This window comes from Vulpes vulpes, chromosome 5 (genome assembly GCF_048418805.1).
Source record: "Vulpes vulpes isolate BD-2025 chromosome 5, VulVul3, whole genome shotgun sequence".
NCBI lineage: Eukaryota > Metazoa > Chordata > Mammalia > Carnivora > Canidae > Vulpes > Vulpes vulpes.
The window spans coordinates 116,857,886-116,872,860 of record NC_132784.1 but is presented as its reverse complement, the minus strand read 5'-3'; the positions used below and the strand labels follow the sequence as shown (position 1 = coordinate 116,872,860).

General features: G+C 36.1%; 1 protein-coding gene across 3 annotated transcripts in view; it reads right to left on the bottom strand.

Moving 5' to 3' along the window:
- Nucleotides 1-14,975, bottom strand: part of SEMA3A (semaphorin 3A) — a 455,199-nt gene that overhangs the window by 433,747 nt on the left and 6,477 nt on the right. Inside the window, exon 1 of one of the 3 annotated variants that reach the window (XM_072759794.1) lies at nucleotides 4,156-4,242. The exons of the other annotated variants lie outside the window; for them this stretch is intronic. The gene's annotated coding sequence lies outside the window, so the exon portion shown is untranslated. Of the gene's footprint in view, nucleotides 1-4,155; nucleotides 4,243-14,975 lie in introns of those variants that run through there. 3 annotated transcript variants of the gene reach the window in all.

The window sequence follows — 14,975 nt, the reverse complement described above, 5'->3', positions numbered from 1 at the left end:
ACTTTAGAAAAATATGGGCTTAAATGTAATCTGAAATAATGGTTACCTGTGCTATTAGTTTCTTTAAAAATTATTAATGAAAAAAGGAGTATAAGTTAACATATTTGATATGCTAACCAAAAATTAAAGAAAAAAAACTTTTCTTACTAAATTTACCACTAGAAAATCTCATGAAGAATGAGAAGGAGAGAAAAAAAAATCATTACAGGATTCCATAAGTACTTGTTATACTTCATAAAGAGTTAATAAATCCTCTATTGTTTCTATCATCAGAAGCTTTAAAGTCAAAATTAAATAAGGAAGTGTTTTCCTTGCAAATAATGTCCTTAAAAAACCTCATTTTTATTTTTCCTAATTTGGTCAAATGTATTTTCCTAATAAAAAATACACTTTATTTTAGATTAGAAGTAGGCTGTGTAGGAGACAAAGATTATCCTGTGCAGAGTGGAAGAGAGTTATAGTTGTGAAATACTGTTTTTTTTTTCAGCTGTGAAATATTATTAAAACTCATATGCAGAATATAAGAAATAGTGTAGAAGACCATAAGGGAAGGGAGGGAAAACTGAATGGGAAAAAAATCAGAGAGGAAGACAAACCATAAGAGACTCTTAACTCTACGAAACAAACTGAAGGTTGATAAAGGGGAGGTTCATGGGGGAATGGGGTAGCAGAGTGACAGGCATTAAGGAGAACATGGGATGTGATGAGCACTGGGTATTATACCCAACTAATGAATTATTGAAAACCCCAGCTGAAGTTAATGATGTACTATATGTTGGCTAATTGAATTTAATTTTTTTAAAAAAGGGAAAGTCCAGGTGAGGACACTGTGGGCATCTACAAAACAGAAAGGGAGTACTGGCTAGAAACAAAATCCTGCTGGACTTTGAGCTTGGACTTTCCAGGTGCTACAACTATGACAAATAAATTTCTATTGTTTAAGCTAAAATAAATAAATAGATTATTTTTAAAATTTTAAAAAATACTTTGGAAGGTGAGAACATGAAAATATATAGTCTGGGTGAGTCTCACCATGCTGAGACCCAGCGACTTAAGGGCAAAGTATACGATGTATTTGAGATGAAGATTCTTGTCAGTTGATGCCAAAAACCTGAGACTTACATATTAGGTAACAGCTATGACTTATAGATGTTATATAGCAAGGTTTATACACAGAAATCCCAGAACTCCTTTTCCAATTATCTTTTAATTTTTTAACATTTCTTATTTAGCAATAGTCCTCAGTGTGACCTCTAAAAAGCGTGCCATAGAATAAAAGTAGGCTCAATCTTGTTCCCATTCACCCATTTGGCTGCCTGAGGTTTGAATTCTTTCTCCTTCAAGACTGCACTTGACACCTTTTGTCCTAATTGAATTTTACATATAAAATTACTGGGGTCAGAGGAAAAAAAATGGATTATGATTCTCTACTGGCTAGCAAACAGTGAAGATGAAAACGTTGAGAGGTGAGAAAGAAAGAAGAAAGAAAGAAAGAAAGAAAGAAAGAAAGAAAGAAAGAAAGAAAGAAAGAAAAAGAAAGACCTGTAACAGGCCTTCCAATGAGCAAGTAGGAGGAATGAACTGGGGAATTATGATATTTTAATCCTGTATTCCAGCAAAAACTATGAAATTCATAGCCAGCAATACATGTGAAAGAAGCATTTTTTTAAGCCAGATGAACACTGGGATTCAATCATTTTCCTTATCTTTTGGAAGGTTTCTTTTTTGTCCTGAGCCATAAACTATTAATGCTTATGCGTGGCCTTGTAGAGGAACTGATATTAAACTGTGCTTTTTTTGCCCAACAGTATTTCTTTTTAGCGATCAGAGGCACTGCTCAACACAATAGCATTCTAAGAAGCTAACATTTTTCAGACTCATCGCCTTTATACCTCCCTTATTAAACAGATATCAAAAGCTTTAAAGAGATACAAGAAAATCCCTCAAGGAGGAAGTTTAGGTATTTTTTTCAGTATGATGTTTTTAATAAATGTTGGGAATTTGCTTAATGTCAACGTATCTCATTTTTCCATGGCACAAAGGAAGAAACATATGTAGGAAGAATCAAAAGACCTTGAAATCCACAGCGATGTTAAAAAAGCAAAGCTTAGATTTGTAGGACAATAACTCCAGTCTTTTGAGGGATAAAAATAGAAACTGTGTTAGCAACCTATCCCAATGGCTTTCTATCCTCATGGGAGGGAGAAGGAACGAACGCGTTATGAAATCTAGACCTGGAATTGCCAGAGTGCAACGAAACCCCCAATTCCCCCAGCCACAAAAAGACCGTCTCAACCATCCATACTTCTATGCATGTTTTTTTCCCCTGGTTTCTAGGGAAACATGCTTTTATACCTAAGGCTGACTTGGGAAATCCTTTTTTAGACTCCAATAAAAATTGTGAACAACACACTAGGAATAGTGGCCCTCCAAATCACCTGACTCTCAGATTTTTTTTCTCCCTTAGTAGCTTAGGTGAATGCTCAGGATTATTATTAACTGCACGACTTGACACTGATTGCTAACTAAATTTAATAGAGTTTTAAGAGACTAGCTCAATGAACAGTAGTAGATAGCTCTGGGGATTACTTAACCTCAAATTGAGTGCCCAGTCTAATAAAATATTAATATATATGGCTGTAATAGAAAGGAAAGCATATATGAATATATATGCACGCTTATATGTCCATATAAGTAAATTCAAGAGAAATGGCATTTTTTTTTCAGAATTGCAAGAGAGTTGGGTTAAAGTCACAGCCTACAAAGAAAGACATGAGTTGCATTGTCCCATTTCCCCACTCCAACACATGTTTGAGGAATTACAGACATGCTGAAGAAGGCTTTGGACTTTGAAGGAATATGGATTTGGGATAAAGAGGAGGTAAAGTAAATATTTAGACCTTTAAAGGCAAGGAGAGCTTACTCAACACCTTAATTATTCAAAGAATAGTTTAAAACTTATTAGTGCTTTGCAGTTTTATTAGTCATGAAGCTTTTAATTCTATTTTTTCTTTTAATTCATATCTTCTTTCCCATCAAACTCTTCAGACTTTTTCAGATAAAACATTCCCCCCTACTTGTATCAGATAAGATATTCAGAGGTTCAAATTAGAAAATGCTTTTAAATATTTTAGAGCTAAGTAAAATCTTCTTTTAAAAAAATTCATATGACAGACAATCATATAGTATAGTAAGAGGTAAACTCAGTCAGAAATCAATTTTCCGGTCTTAAACTTTTACCGTGACACACTTTGTGATATTATTTCAGAGGAACACAGGCCCACTAAACCAAGGCTATGTACAGATCAAGCCGTATCAGTAAGTTTTACCAACGGAAAAAAGGAAAATCTCAAACATAATGACATATTGACATTCAAGAAGTAAAACACTTTCTCTGCAAAATGGCAAATGATGTAATTAATTAACAATAGCTTTTAATATTACCATGAGTCTAGAGTGACGTAGTGACCATTGGTAACACTTCCAATAATGGTGAGAGGCAGTAACAAGGGTATTTGGGATTACAAACTGGATTTAGGCTGCTCTCGGTCTGAATCACAGCTCTTCCCCAACTCTAGATATGATCCTCAACAACTCGATCTCTTTGAGCCACATTTATGCTTTCTTCATAGAGGTATATTTGGGTTTAATGGGAAAAAAAGAAACCACATGCGTGCGTGCACACACACACGCACACAGATATACATAGTTAGGTAAAGCAGCTGAAACCTAAGTACTTATTAAATACTAGTTTCCTTCCTCTTATTCCCTTTGAAGTTTTCACATTAATCTTTGTGTTTAATCACTTTATTATCTTCTATAATTTTAACTTAAAAATGAATATGATTATAAGGATATAAGAAGTGAGAAAGATTAAAATGCTATCCATGGATACATCTTAGGATTTCGTATTTAAGTCAAATGTAATACATGTTTTAATTACTAGGAGAATGGTTGAATAAAAATATCTGATCATTCAGACAGATCAGAAACCAAGAAGAGAATTTCCAATCATTAATAAGAATCCCCAAACTGTAAGAATTGTTTTAAACATTGGTTCAGAGTGGAAACCTATACATTAAAAGGAAAAAAATACAAAGACAAATATAATTAATACCACGACACTGAGGCAGGAGTGGATCACAGTTTCCATACCTTCAGCATGGGAGAACCCAGACACCTGAGACGCCCACAGGCCATGGCTGTGTGCGCTCCACACGGCGACACCCAGGGCTCTGTCCTAGCTGCTAAGGGTGTGAGACTCCTAACCCTTTCACTTTCCTATCTCCTGGCCTTGGGAAAAAAAGGCAGTTTCGTTCTGATTTCTGTGACTCTAATATAATATTACAAATGATATCATTAGAGAATATAAATGAACTAACCCTGAAATTTCCTTGCTAGAGGAAACGGTCTTTCCATATTTTAAATGAAAAGAAAAAAAAAATGCATGAGAGATGCAATTGTGTGTAAGCCAAAAATAGCAGCACACAGAAACCTCACCCCAAACAGGACCTTCCTTGGTAGTGAAGGTGGTCTTTGAGACAAGTGAACCCAAACCTTGTTCCCCAGTGAAAGGACTACAGGAATCACAAGGGGAAAACTCTGCCCCCGGTTTATACCGTGTGGGATTCCACAGGAGTGGGTTTTTTTATCCAATAGTGATGCTGAGGATTTCTCTCTCTCTCTTTCTCTCTCTCTCTCTCTCTCTCTCTTTCAGAGAAACATTTTGAGAGGAGTACAACTGTTTCCCCTTGTACAATCTTCTATTCTGACACTTCATCCTTTAGGTAGGCATAGTAAGGAATAGGACTCTTTTCCCCCACTTAGGAGGCTGAGAGCTGGTGCCTCCAGAACCCAAAGAAGGGGAGAACTGAACTATTACTCTTTGTCATTTATATAGTGTATTTTCTCTGAAGAGTATGAAGCACATCATAAAACGTTAATTAATAGCCAGTATTCTTCAATGCATCCCTAGAGAGGGCAAATGCAGGTGAGGATCCTCACACCCTCACTACTACCCTGGGAAAAAAGAAGCTCCATCCAGAGTAAAAATTGAGAGATAATATACAAAGGGCCAGTGGGAATGAATGTTTATATTTGGTCAGAAAAATTGTCCCTGTAGTTAAAGGGCATGAGAGCACTGGACAAAAGACAGAAGTTTTACAAAGGGAAGAGAGATTGGAAAGAGGAGAAAATCTTTAAAGGTACAAGAAAAGAAAAGGAAATAGAGGATGAGGAAGAAACAGCGAAACATCTGTGACATCATTTTCCTTCCAGAAGGCCTCAGATGGGCTACAGGCGCCAGAGTTCTCACCCCCGCCCCCAGGGTGCTGGGTCCCAGGAGGACTGCGGCTGGGGCTGGAAGAGGCAGGAACAGCCCCCCTCACATTCCCTGGTGAAAGTGTATTTTACTCTACACATTCAGTCTGAAATGTCCTTGCAATGATGAAATGTTAAGAGGCAGACTCTGGTTTTGTAGTTGGTTTGTTTTTTATGTCTGCTTATGTGTTTGTTTGTTCATATGGTGTGACAGCGTGTGTGAATGTGATGAGTGGTTAGCTGTTTCTTGTGTTGGTTTTGGGGTAATTGTGGCATGCTGACTTGCTGTTTTAAGGTTGAAAAACACATTTGAAACAGATATCATTTTCTTAAATTCCTTTCTACTTAATGTTTAAAAAAAAGATCAAGTGAGAAAATGCAGTCATACAGATGTTGGAGCTTTTATTGGGTTGGGTTGGACACTCTGACCTAACTTTTTTACAGATGAAACAAGATTGAAATGAATTTCAAGAACAGTCTTTAAGAAAGAAGTTCTCATAAAATGCAACCTGGTGCTTTTTGGGGGGAAGTAGGAGGCTTCTTTATGTTTTCCCCAATCTTTTTAAAGTAATTAGTGCTAAGCAAATATTTTGTTAACAGATAGGGAATGTGCATGGGATTTACTTACAAAACTCCTACTTAATCTATGCCACCCATTCTTGCTCTCACTTGAAACAATATTCATGGTAGCAATTTTTTTATTCCTATGAAATTTTTTTTTCTTTAGAATCTACGAATAAGGGGAAGAAAGTTAGTTTAAAAATCTTTTAAATATATCTCAGCCATCCAAATATAAAGCCAACAACCAGGTGGGAGTCTGCAAAATAATGCAGTAGAGTGGTAGAATTTGAAGTTAGTTTTATTAAATTAGAGTGACAGTGCTTAATTTGGTGAATTAAATAATTTCATTCGATAAGTAACATGAATGTCTAATATATGCTAGGTATTCAGGTGACCAAGTGAAAAGAAAAAGGAAAATACTGAAAAAAATATAAAAGTCCACTTTTACTAGTACTGAGTATATTTTGCTATGTAAGTATTTAATAAAGTAAGTTATTAGAATCTTGTGTTTTTCATACATAAACATTCAAACTGGCAAATAACAAAAAACTGATGGCGTAAAAAATGGAAAAAACGGACTCAAAAAAGAATTTTATGTTGTCCAAACTCTTGAAATTGCTTTAAGAATCTTATGTAAACCACTAACTTGTATACTATCAATATGGTTTAATTTGCTCTTAATTGTGTTATCATTAAATTAACCATCTCTTGTAACTTGGCAACATAGCTTCAATTACTAATTATTCTTAGTCAAATCTGTAAACAAACAAAAAAAAATCAAGATAACATTTTAATCATCTTTCCATTACCTGATCTCTATAAGAGCACTTAACAGTCAGTCATATTTAGGGAAAAAAGCTTGTCCTATTCCTAGTTGTTCCTTTGCAAGAAAAAAGTATGATAGAAGAGTACCTGCCGTGTGTTTTTAAAAGAAAATAATAATTCAAAAATACATCTTTTCTATGTTTACATCACCATTTCAACAACAGCAATGACGTAAAGTACTCTTGGAGTGAAATGGTTCCTTAAGCATTACTCATATGCATAAATGTATATATTGCAGAAGACATTTTACAAAGATGAAAGGTAGAAATTTACGTCCATTTATTTGTTCAAATCCTGAGTTAAGGTTGCATTTATTTTTCCTCACCTTGTGTGAGGAATCTCAGTGTATATGGTTAGGTCTGAGCTATTTATCTGTATATATAGTGGCGTGAGGGCGTGGAATGTATAAATAAAAAGTGAAACATATAATCAGTTTGGTCTTAGTATCTTTGTACCTTCAAGAGCAACCTGGGCCACGAATGAAGGAACGACAGAAGTGCTTAGGGACTCAGCTACGCTCATGGAGAGCAACTGCCCTGAAAGTTAGTAATTCATTGTCCAAAGAAAAGGTCAGTATTGGACCTGAAGTCTTTGTGAAGCTCCTTCGGCCTGAACTCTCTTTTGTCGAGTCCCCCTCTCATGATCTCCTTCCTTCTTAGGTAAATGAAACCTTCAAGGGAACAGCTAACCAGCCAACGCTGAGGTAACATCTTTCTGGAGTTGAAGTCATCGCCTTACACTGGTTTGTTTTTCCAGTGAGAGTTCACATTTGTTAAAATATAGCATGAAATGCAGTTGTAAGGGGGACCTTCCCCTGCCCTCAGTTGCTCACACCTTCTAGTGTCAGTTCCTTCTGGGATTTGGAGCAAAACTGAGCACTGTGGCAAATCTAAAAATAATCAGTCCATTAGGATCAAATTGCTTTCTTGAATACAGCAAGGTGCTCCTTCTGCCTCCCCCAATCCCAGCCATCCTCCACATTCTTTTCCACCTCACCTGAAGATGTATTATGTTCAAAATACAATGGGAACTTCATTGACTTACTGCTCTCCCCCCAAAGACTGAGGTTGTAAATCATAATTGCATGTAAAAATTACACACAAAGCTTTTTGCAACTTTGTAACATTATTTTACTGTGACTATAGATTGTGAATGTAGACCTTGGTAAAAACAAAACTATGATATAAAACATACACGATTAATTGGAAGGCATTAACTAATATCTGACATTTTGTATCTTTCCATTATTATATAGGTTTTGTGAAACACCTAATATAGAAAATATAGATTTTGTAGACTACAAAGGATTATGAAAATGAGTGCTCTTATTTCAATGAAATGGGTTATACCCATGGGTGAGAATACTCAGTAAATCTAAAGTGTTGTGTTTTAAAAAACGACACTTCTTTTATCCTTCTCTTTGTGATTTTCTGACATTAGACAATATTTCAGGAAGTCACTATTCTTAAAGTAAGCAGTTGTTCCTGCAAATCTGGAATTAATATTAAATATGACTAGCAGCAGGTAGAGGAAAAGGTGATTTTTCATATATTTATGCAGTTAATTAGAAAGATAAGTGATACACTCGTGATTATCAACCTTATAAATGGCAGTTTGAAAAAGCATTGTTCAGTATTTTCCTTACCAAATATATCCTAACCTGCTCTTCAAAATAATTGTTCCAATTCTGTATCTTGCTTTGAACACCTGGAAAATTAATTAGTATCTACATACAGAATAGAATCAAATGTTCCCTTTCAAATTACATTTTTTATAGCCACTCACAGAACAATAAAAACATTCTACTAAGATTCTTTTTTCATGCTGGAGAATGCATTCCGTGGGGTCCGCTTTGGGGGATTGTAAGGGGAGAAACCTGGGGTGTTTTAAGGTTAATGGACAGTGATTAAGGTTAATGGCTGAGTGCTTAAGGTTAAGTGCTGTATTTACATAGCTGCCAATTCTCTTAAAAAAGTGTTCATGTCTATCAATCAGCTCCAGCTAATAGCCAATTAAATAGCAAATGGGGTATAGAGATAGAAGGTAAAGACCCCTCCATCTGCATACACTGGGTAGGATTGTCAATTCTCCATCAAGAGGTATTTATTGAACACCTAGTCTGTCGGGCCAGTGTTGCACACAAAGAAGTGGAAGCCCTGGTCTCTGTTTTCCAAGAAGCTTAGCATCCAGCAGGTGATGGAAATGCCTCAAAAGAGGCAGCCAGGAAATAAATGACACAGGTAATGCATGCTATACAATTCAGAGCAGGAAAGATACTACCTAGCTCAAGATTTCATAGAAGAAGAAAGGTTGTTTAAATTATGCCTCAAGTATTATGCTGAGTGAAATAAGTCAATCAGAGAAGGACAAACAGTGTATGTTCTCATTCATTTGGGGAATATAAATAATAGTGAAAGGGAATATAAAGGAAGGGAAAAGAAATGTTGGGAAATATCAGGAAGGGAGACAGAACATAAAGACTCCTAACTCGGGGAAACGAACTAAGGGTGGTGGAAGGGGAGGAGGGCGGGTGTTGGAGGGGAATGGGTGACGGGCACTGAGGTGGACACTTGACGGGATGAGCACTGGGTGTTTTTCTGTATGTTGGTAAATTGAACACCAATAAAAATTAATTAAAAAAAATTAAAAATAAATAAATAAATAAAAATAAAAAAAATAAATTATGCCTCAAAATTAATGGTTTTCAAAGAGCTATACTTCATTCTTTGAAAAAGTGTACAACCTCAAACAATGTGAACCTAAGCCAGTGACACCAGGTGCTATCCATATTGCTCTGCCATGGTTTACCCATTCAGACTGCATCCACGGCTTATCAATAATAATATCACTAAGAAGTTCAATGGTCAGGAACATTCAATCGCTCTTCTTTTTCACAGGTAAAATCTCAAGATTGATTTAAAACAGGGGCAGTGATAACAACAAAAACAGCTAGAGCAAAATGACATTAGCCCACCAGCTCTGAATCTAGTGTAAACTGACTTAGATTAGGCAAGTCAGATAAGTTTAGGCTGGCGCAAAGGTCTTAGGTATCCGGCGGTTATCCAAGGCCAACTGCATCACTAACCCTCCAATGACAACATGATTAATTATATAAATGAAGTTTACTAAAACAAGATTAATGTTCACCTCAGCAGCAACCACTGGGAACACGACTTAAGACATGCAGCAGCCTCACTTTCCCTCAATTAGCAACATTCAGGCAATTTTTTTTTCCTCTCTCTCTCTCTCTCTCTCTTTTCCTTTTGTCATTCCCTCTGAATTTCCAACTGACTTCAGAAGGAAGGTTTGCTAGGGATGGAGGCCGTGGGGGGTTAGGGGCAAAAGAGGAACACCTAGAATGGTTGAGAAGGTGAAAAACAGGCTCAGAACACATCATCATTAAAAGTAAATTTCAAACTTTTCTTAAAGATTATTTTCAGCAAGGTTCTTCCATGGGCTGGTTTCAAAATGTTTAGAGCATGAGAATATACAACAGGCAAAAGTGACTGGACAGCAGAAATTGACCCTGAGTTGAAATAGATCCTCATCTCCTGACGGAGTGCGGGCCAGGGAGCACTTCCTGGGCCAGAGCTGGCCACAGGCGGATCACAGCCCAGGGGTGGACAGGAAGCGAGCTCAGCCCTTGGCCTGAAACTCATCTCTATTACATTTTTCTGAAGCTTGTAACATTAGAAACTCCTTTTGAATCAAAAGACTGTCCTTCCTAAAATATAAACACTCCCCAAGGGGTTAAAAAATTGTAGTAATTAAAAGATACTGTAAGAGCAAACTGTGTTTTTCCACATGCTGTCTCTTGGCTGAACTGGCTTCCCATCCAGGACTGAGCAGTAGCTCCTACACCCATAGAATGAATGTGTTGATTTAGGAATCAGTGGGGAAGAGAGTGACGATGCCGAAGAATAAAGACTATTTCAGGGCATGGAGCTTTCGGAACTGAGAACACTGCAGCTGTCGGCCCAAGTTCAGGTTTGGGGGTAATGGGAAGTCAGTATGAAGTCCATGAGCATGAGGGCGACTCCATCGCTGAGAGAACACAAGAGAAATTATTCCCTGAATTGAAAAAGTTATGAAAAGAATGGAAGAGCATCAGAGCTCAAGCTCTTAACACTCAGAATTTGCTAAAGATCAGTCCTGTTCTATTTCCTAGTTCTCTAGGCTTCTAAGTAGAGAAAGGTGCACCTTTAACTGCGGGGTTGCTCAGTGGAAACCTCCAAGGCCTGGCCTAAGTCCACAGTGACCCAGTCTTTCAAATACTCATATCTCCATATTCTTTTGCACGTCTTAATTATTAATGGCTTGTACTGCACAGGTTGGGATTAAATCTAAAACATACATTATTTCAAAGCTCTTGTAACTTCGACAAATCTCTGTTAAAAGAAATACATTTTAAAGATGCTTTAAGTATATTGTTCATCCAAAGCAAGAGAGCCAGCCACAGCTGATGATATATCTATTAAATGCAGTGTGTAACAACAACAACAGAAAGATCTAATAGAAACTTCATATAACTCTGACAATTTTTCCAAAGATTTATAGCTCTAATTTCAGGATGGAATATGAAATAATTGCAATAGGTTTTTCTATTTCTTTAAGTAATATCATTCTTCATATGCTTTCGTATTTTTTCTTTTATTACACATAATTTAAGATAAATTAAATTCACTATTTTCAGCTAATTACATTGCACCACTTCCATTTCATTATGGTATCTATAGTTTGACAGAATAAAAAATTATCTAGAGTAGAAAAATGGTAAATTATTATCTATTTAAAGTATAAGAAATGCTTTTTAATTCCGTAATTCATGATAAGCACTTAACAGAAGCCAGAAAAATTAACTAAAAGAATCAATGTCCTCATTTTTCAATATTCAAATAACTTGAAGATATTTAATTACTCAAGAGTTTATTAATCAGTCAAGATTACTCTAAGTCATTTAAATGTATCATTAAAAATTTTTTAAAAATATCAGCACACATTTTTAAAAGAGTAAGACATCTTTATTATCCCCAAAGTTTATTTTTAAATTGTTTTATATACTGCTATTCACTAATACTATCACAAATGAAATAATATGCATACATATATTTTAAATTAATAATAAAAGAAACTATATGCACTATCTATTTAAAACTTCTCAGGTAAAAATACTGAGGTAGTGTTATTAAATGACCTGTCCATAGTCATACTGCTGATTTTGACCTTATGCAAGTATAATCTTTGAACCTTTGGTAAATTCCCTACTCATTATAAGACTATGTACAAAGGGCACATATATTTTATAATTATTGTATAGCTAATACCTAACCGTAGAGAGGAAACCAGTAGAGTCCACCTGAGCTGCATATAGTTTCTCAGGGGGCACCTATTGAAATACCACTATCATAACTTCTTAGCAGTGCTTTTCAAATCTAGTCGTTAGGACTGGCAACCACAATAGTAAATGCACTCAAAATGCTTTTAACCTGCCCAGCCCTTAGTCCTTTCTGAAAAAATACTTTAAGTCAATCCTTAAACTTGGGTGGTCACAGTTGTAGGAGCCCGCAAGTATCATCTGCCCATGACACTATTTCCCTCCAGAAAAGCCAGAGTTCCTGCCACATTCACTTTCTTCCCCTAAAACATGCTGACGTGTAACATTATTGCTGTGGCCACACCTGATATTCCATGGATGGGTCCTATTAGCCTGTTCCATGCCAAAGGGGGTCTTCTGGAACTAGCATCCTGAGCTTTGGAAGCAATTCCAGGCTTATCTTATGTGAAGTCTTATTCATTTAAGCAGTTACATAAATGATTCTGAGCTTTAGTCTTAGAAAAATCTCATATAGTCTTAGGCTAGCCTCAAATAAAGGGGACAAAATTCTCTTGGGGATTTTAATTCACGGATCTACATCTCTTTCAGCCCTTCGTAATGTCAGTGTGTAGGTATGTGTAGTTTTTAAAGTTTACAGAGGGGCAGAAATGCTTAAAACTATTGTGGAAGCCACATCAAGACAACAAATGACAGCAGGTCTCTGTGCAATAGCGTAACTGTAAATGTAGGTGCAGTCTGCTTTTGAGGACAGAATGGAAACATGCTGTGCCACCCCTTCAAGGGAATCTTATGAAACTTCATGTTAACTGCCTGTGGGTGGAGAACTACAACACACTTGCCCTTTTGTCATGACAATTTGATCTTTTATGAACTGGTTAGCTCTCTTTCCCTGGAAATACGATAAAAATTAGAATGCCAATGACATGGCTAGGAAAATTTACCTGTGGCAAAAGTAACCTTGACTGCTATCCTGAACTGGGACTGAGAGAAATGTAAATACCTGACGGGGAAGCCTAATGTCGGGTTTCCCTGAGTATGGCAACTACTTCCACTGGGCAGACCACCTGCAAGAACCTCGGAAGCCGTGCCCCTCCTGTAACAGAGATACTGGTTCTACAGGGAAGGCTTTGTTTAAGCTGGTGTCTTCTCCACCTGCATCATTTTGAGCTTCTCTGTTGTGCCTCAGCCAAGTGGAGTCCTTGAAGCTGCCCTGCTGGCAGGCAGTCTTTTGTGTCTTCTTCTCCTGTCTCCTTAGAAGGAGCTGGTGTCAGCTTTAGCCAATGTTAGGTTTGTGGATCTAGTTTTTTTTTTTTTTTTTTTTTTTTTTTTTTTTTTTTTTTGTGGATCTAGTTGTTTGGGAGAGTCTAAAAAGACTCCAAATGGGCAATACATGACAAGTAATACTAATAAAGTAAACTTTGGGGTCTTGTCATAATAAAAAAGCAAAGTTGACAATTTCCAAAATGAATAAAAAGAAGTTAATAATACTTTAAAAACTTAGAGTCCATTTACAAGACCTCTGTGTAATGCTGTTGGTAGCCACAGTCATTGTTTAAAGTAATACATTAAATTAAAAAATACAGGGTTTACATAGCAGTTTAGAGTAGCAAATGATTACTGTAAATATTCAAAACTCTAAAACAGCTTGGTGAGCTAGGAAACAAATATTTTAAATGATAGATTTTTTTTCCTGTTGGTATACACAGGAGTTTGTGCTGAAATTTGGTTTTTAAACTAGGAACTATAATTCTTTAAACAAAATAATCATTTTTATTTTAATCAGGTTATTACCGTGGAATTTATAATAGAAATCATGCTAATAGAGGGTGTATTCATACATGCCTATATTTGCTTTCACACATAAACTACATACACACAGAGAGCAAGTTATTTATCACATTACTGTAACACAAATTAATGAATATGCCTAAAAAATATGATGTAAAGACAAGGTCTGATATAAAATATACATCATTTTTTACATGATAAAATCATCTACAACATTTGTATTCTCCTAAAGGTACCAACGTAAAACGCCTTCTTGAAAGACGTGGCATTGATATCATACTCATTTCTTGTATTTTCTCCAATCAAAATGTAATGGCAATACTAAGGCTTTTGTCAGACACGACTCTTACCATCTATACAGTGTATTGTGCATCCTTGAGATTCATTATGTACTGAAGTAGTTTGAGTCTCTAAATTCCAGTCAAACTATAATAAAAACAGTTTCTGTCCCAACTTAACCTGCATATTGGGCATCTTGGCATGTTTGTGCACATTTACTGCTTTCAAATATCGTTATCAGTCACGTGAAAATATTTTTTATTAGTTTAATGTTATTCATAAACTTGAGGAAGTAAAACACATTGCTCACCTGTCAAATGGAAATGACAAATATCTTTTGCCTACCAGTATGAAGATTAAAAGAGAGAACGTAAACCACAAGTGATATAGTAGTTACTTTATGCTTCTTCTCCATATTCACCCACATATATTTGCTTTTCTATCTTAAAGGGAATGAAAGTGCTTGCACATAAACCACTCTTACTCAAATTTTCATGTCACATAAGTTAAATACTTGCTCACAAAATTGGTCATTTTAAAACATACTTCTAACATCATTTAAGAAGTAAAAAAATGGTGTTATAGGATAGCTGAAGCAAATATGATCAATGTTCTATGTGAATATTAAGACATTTTTGCTAGTCCTAACAATATTCCTCTTCTTGGGACGCCCGGGGGGCTCAGTGGTTGAGCTCCTGTCTTGGCCCAGGGCGTGATCCTGGAGACCCGGGATCAGGTCCCACATCGAGCTCCCTGCATAGAGCCTGCTTCTCCCTCTGCCTGTGTCTCTGACTCTCTCTCTCTGTGTCTCTCATGAATAATGAATTTTAAAAATCTTAAAAAACAAAAACAATATTCCTCTTCTTTA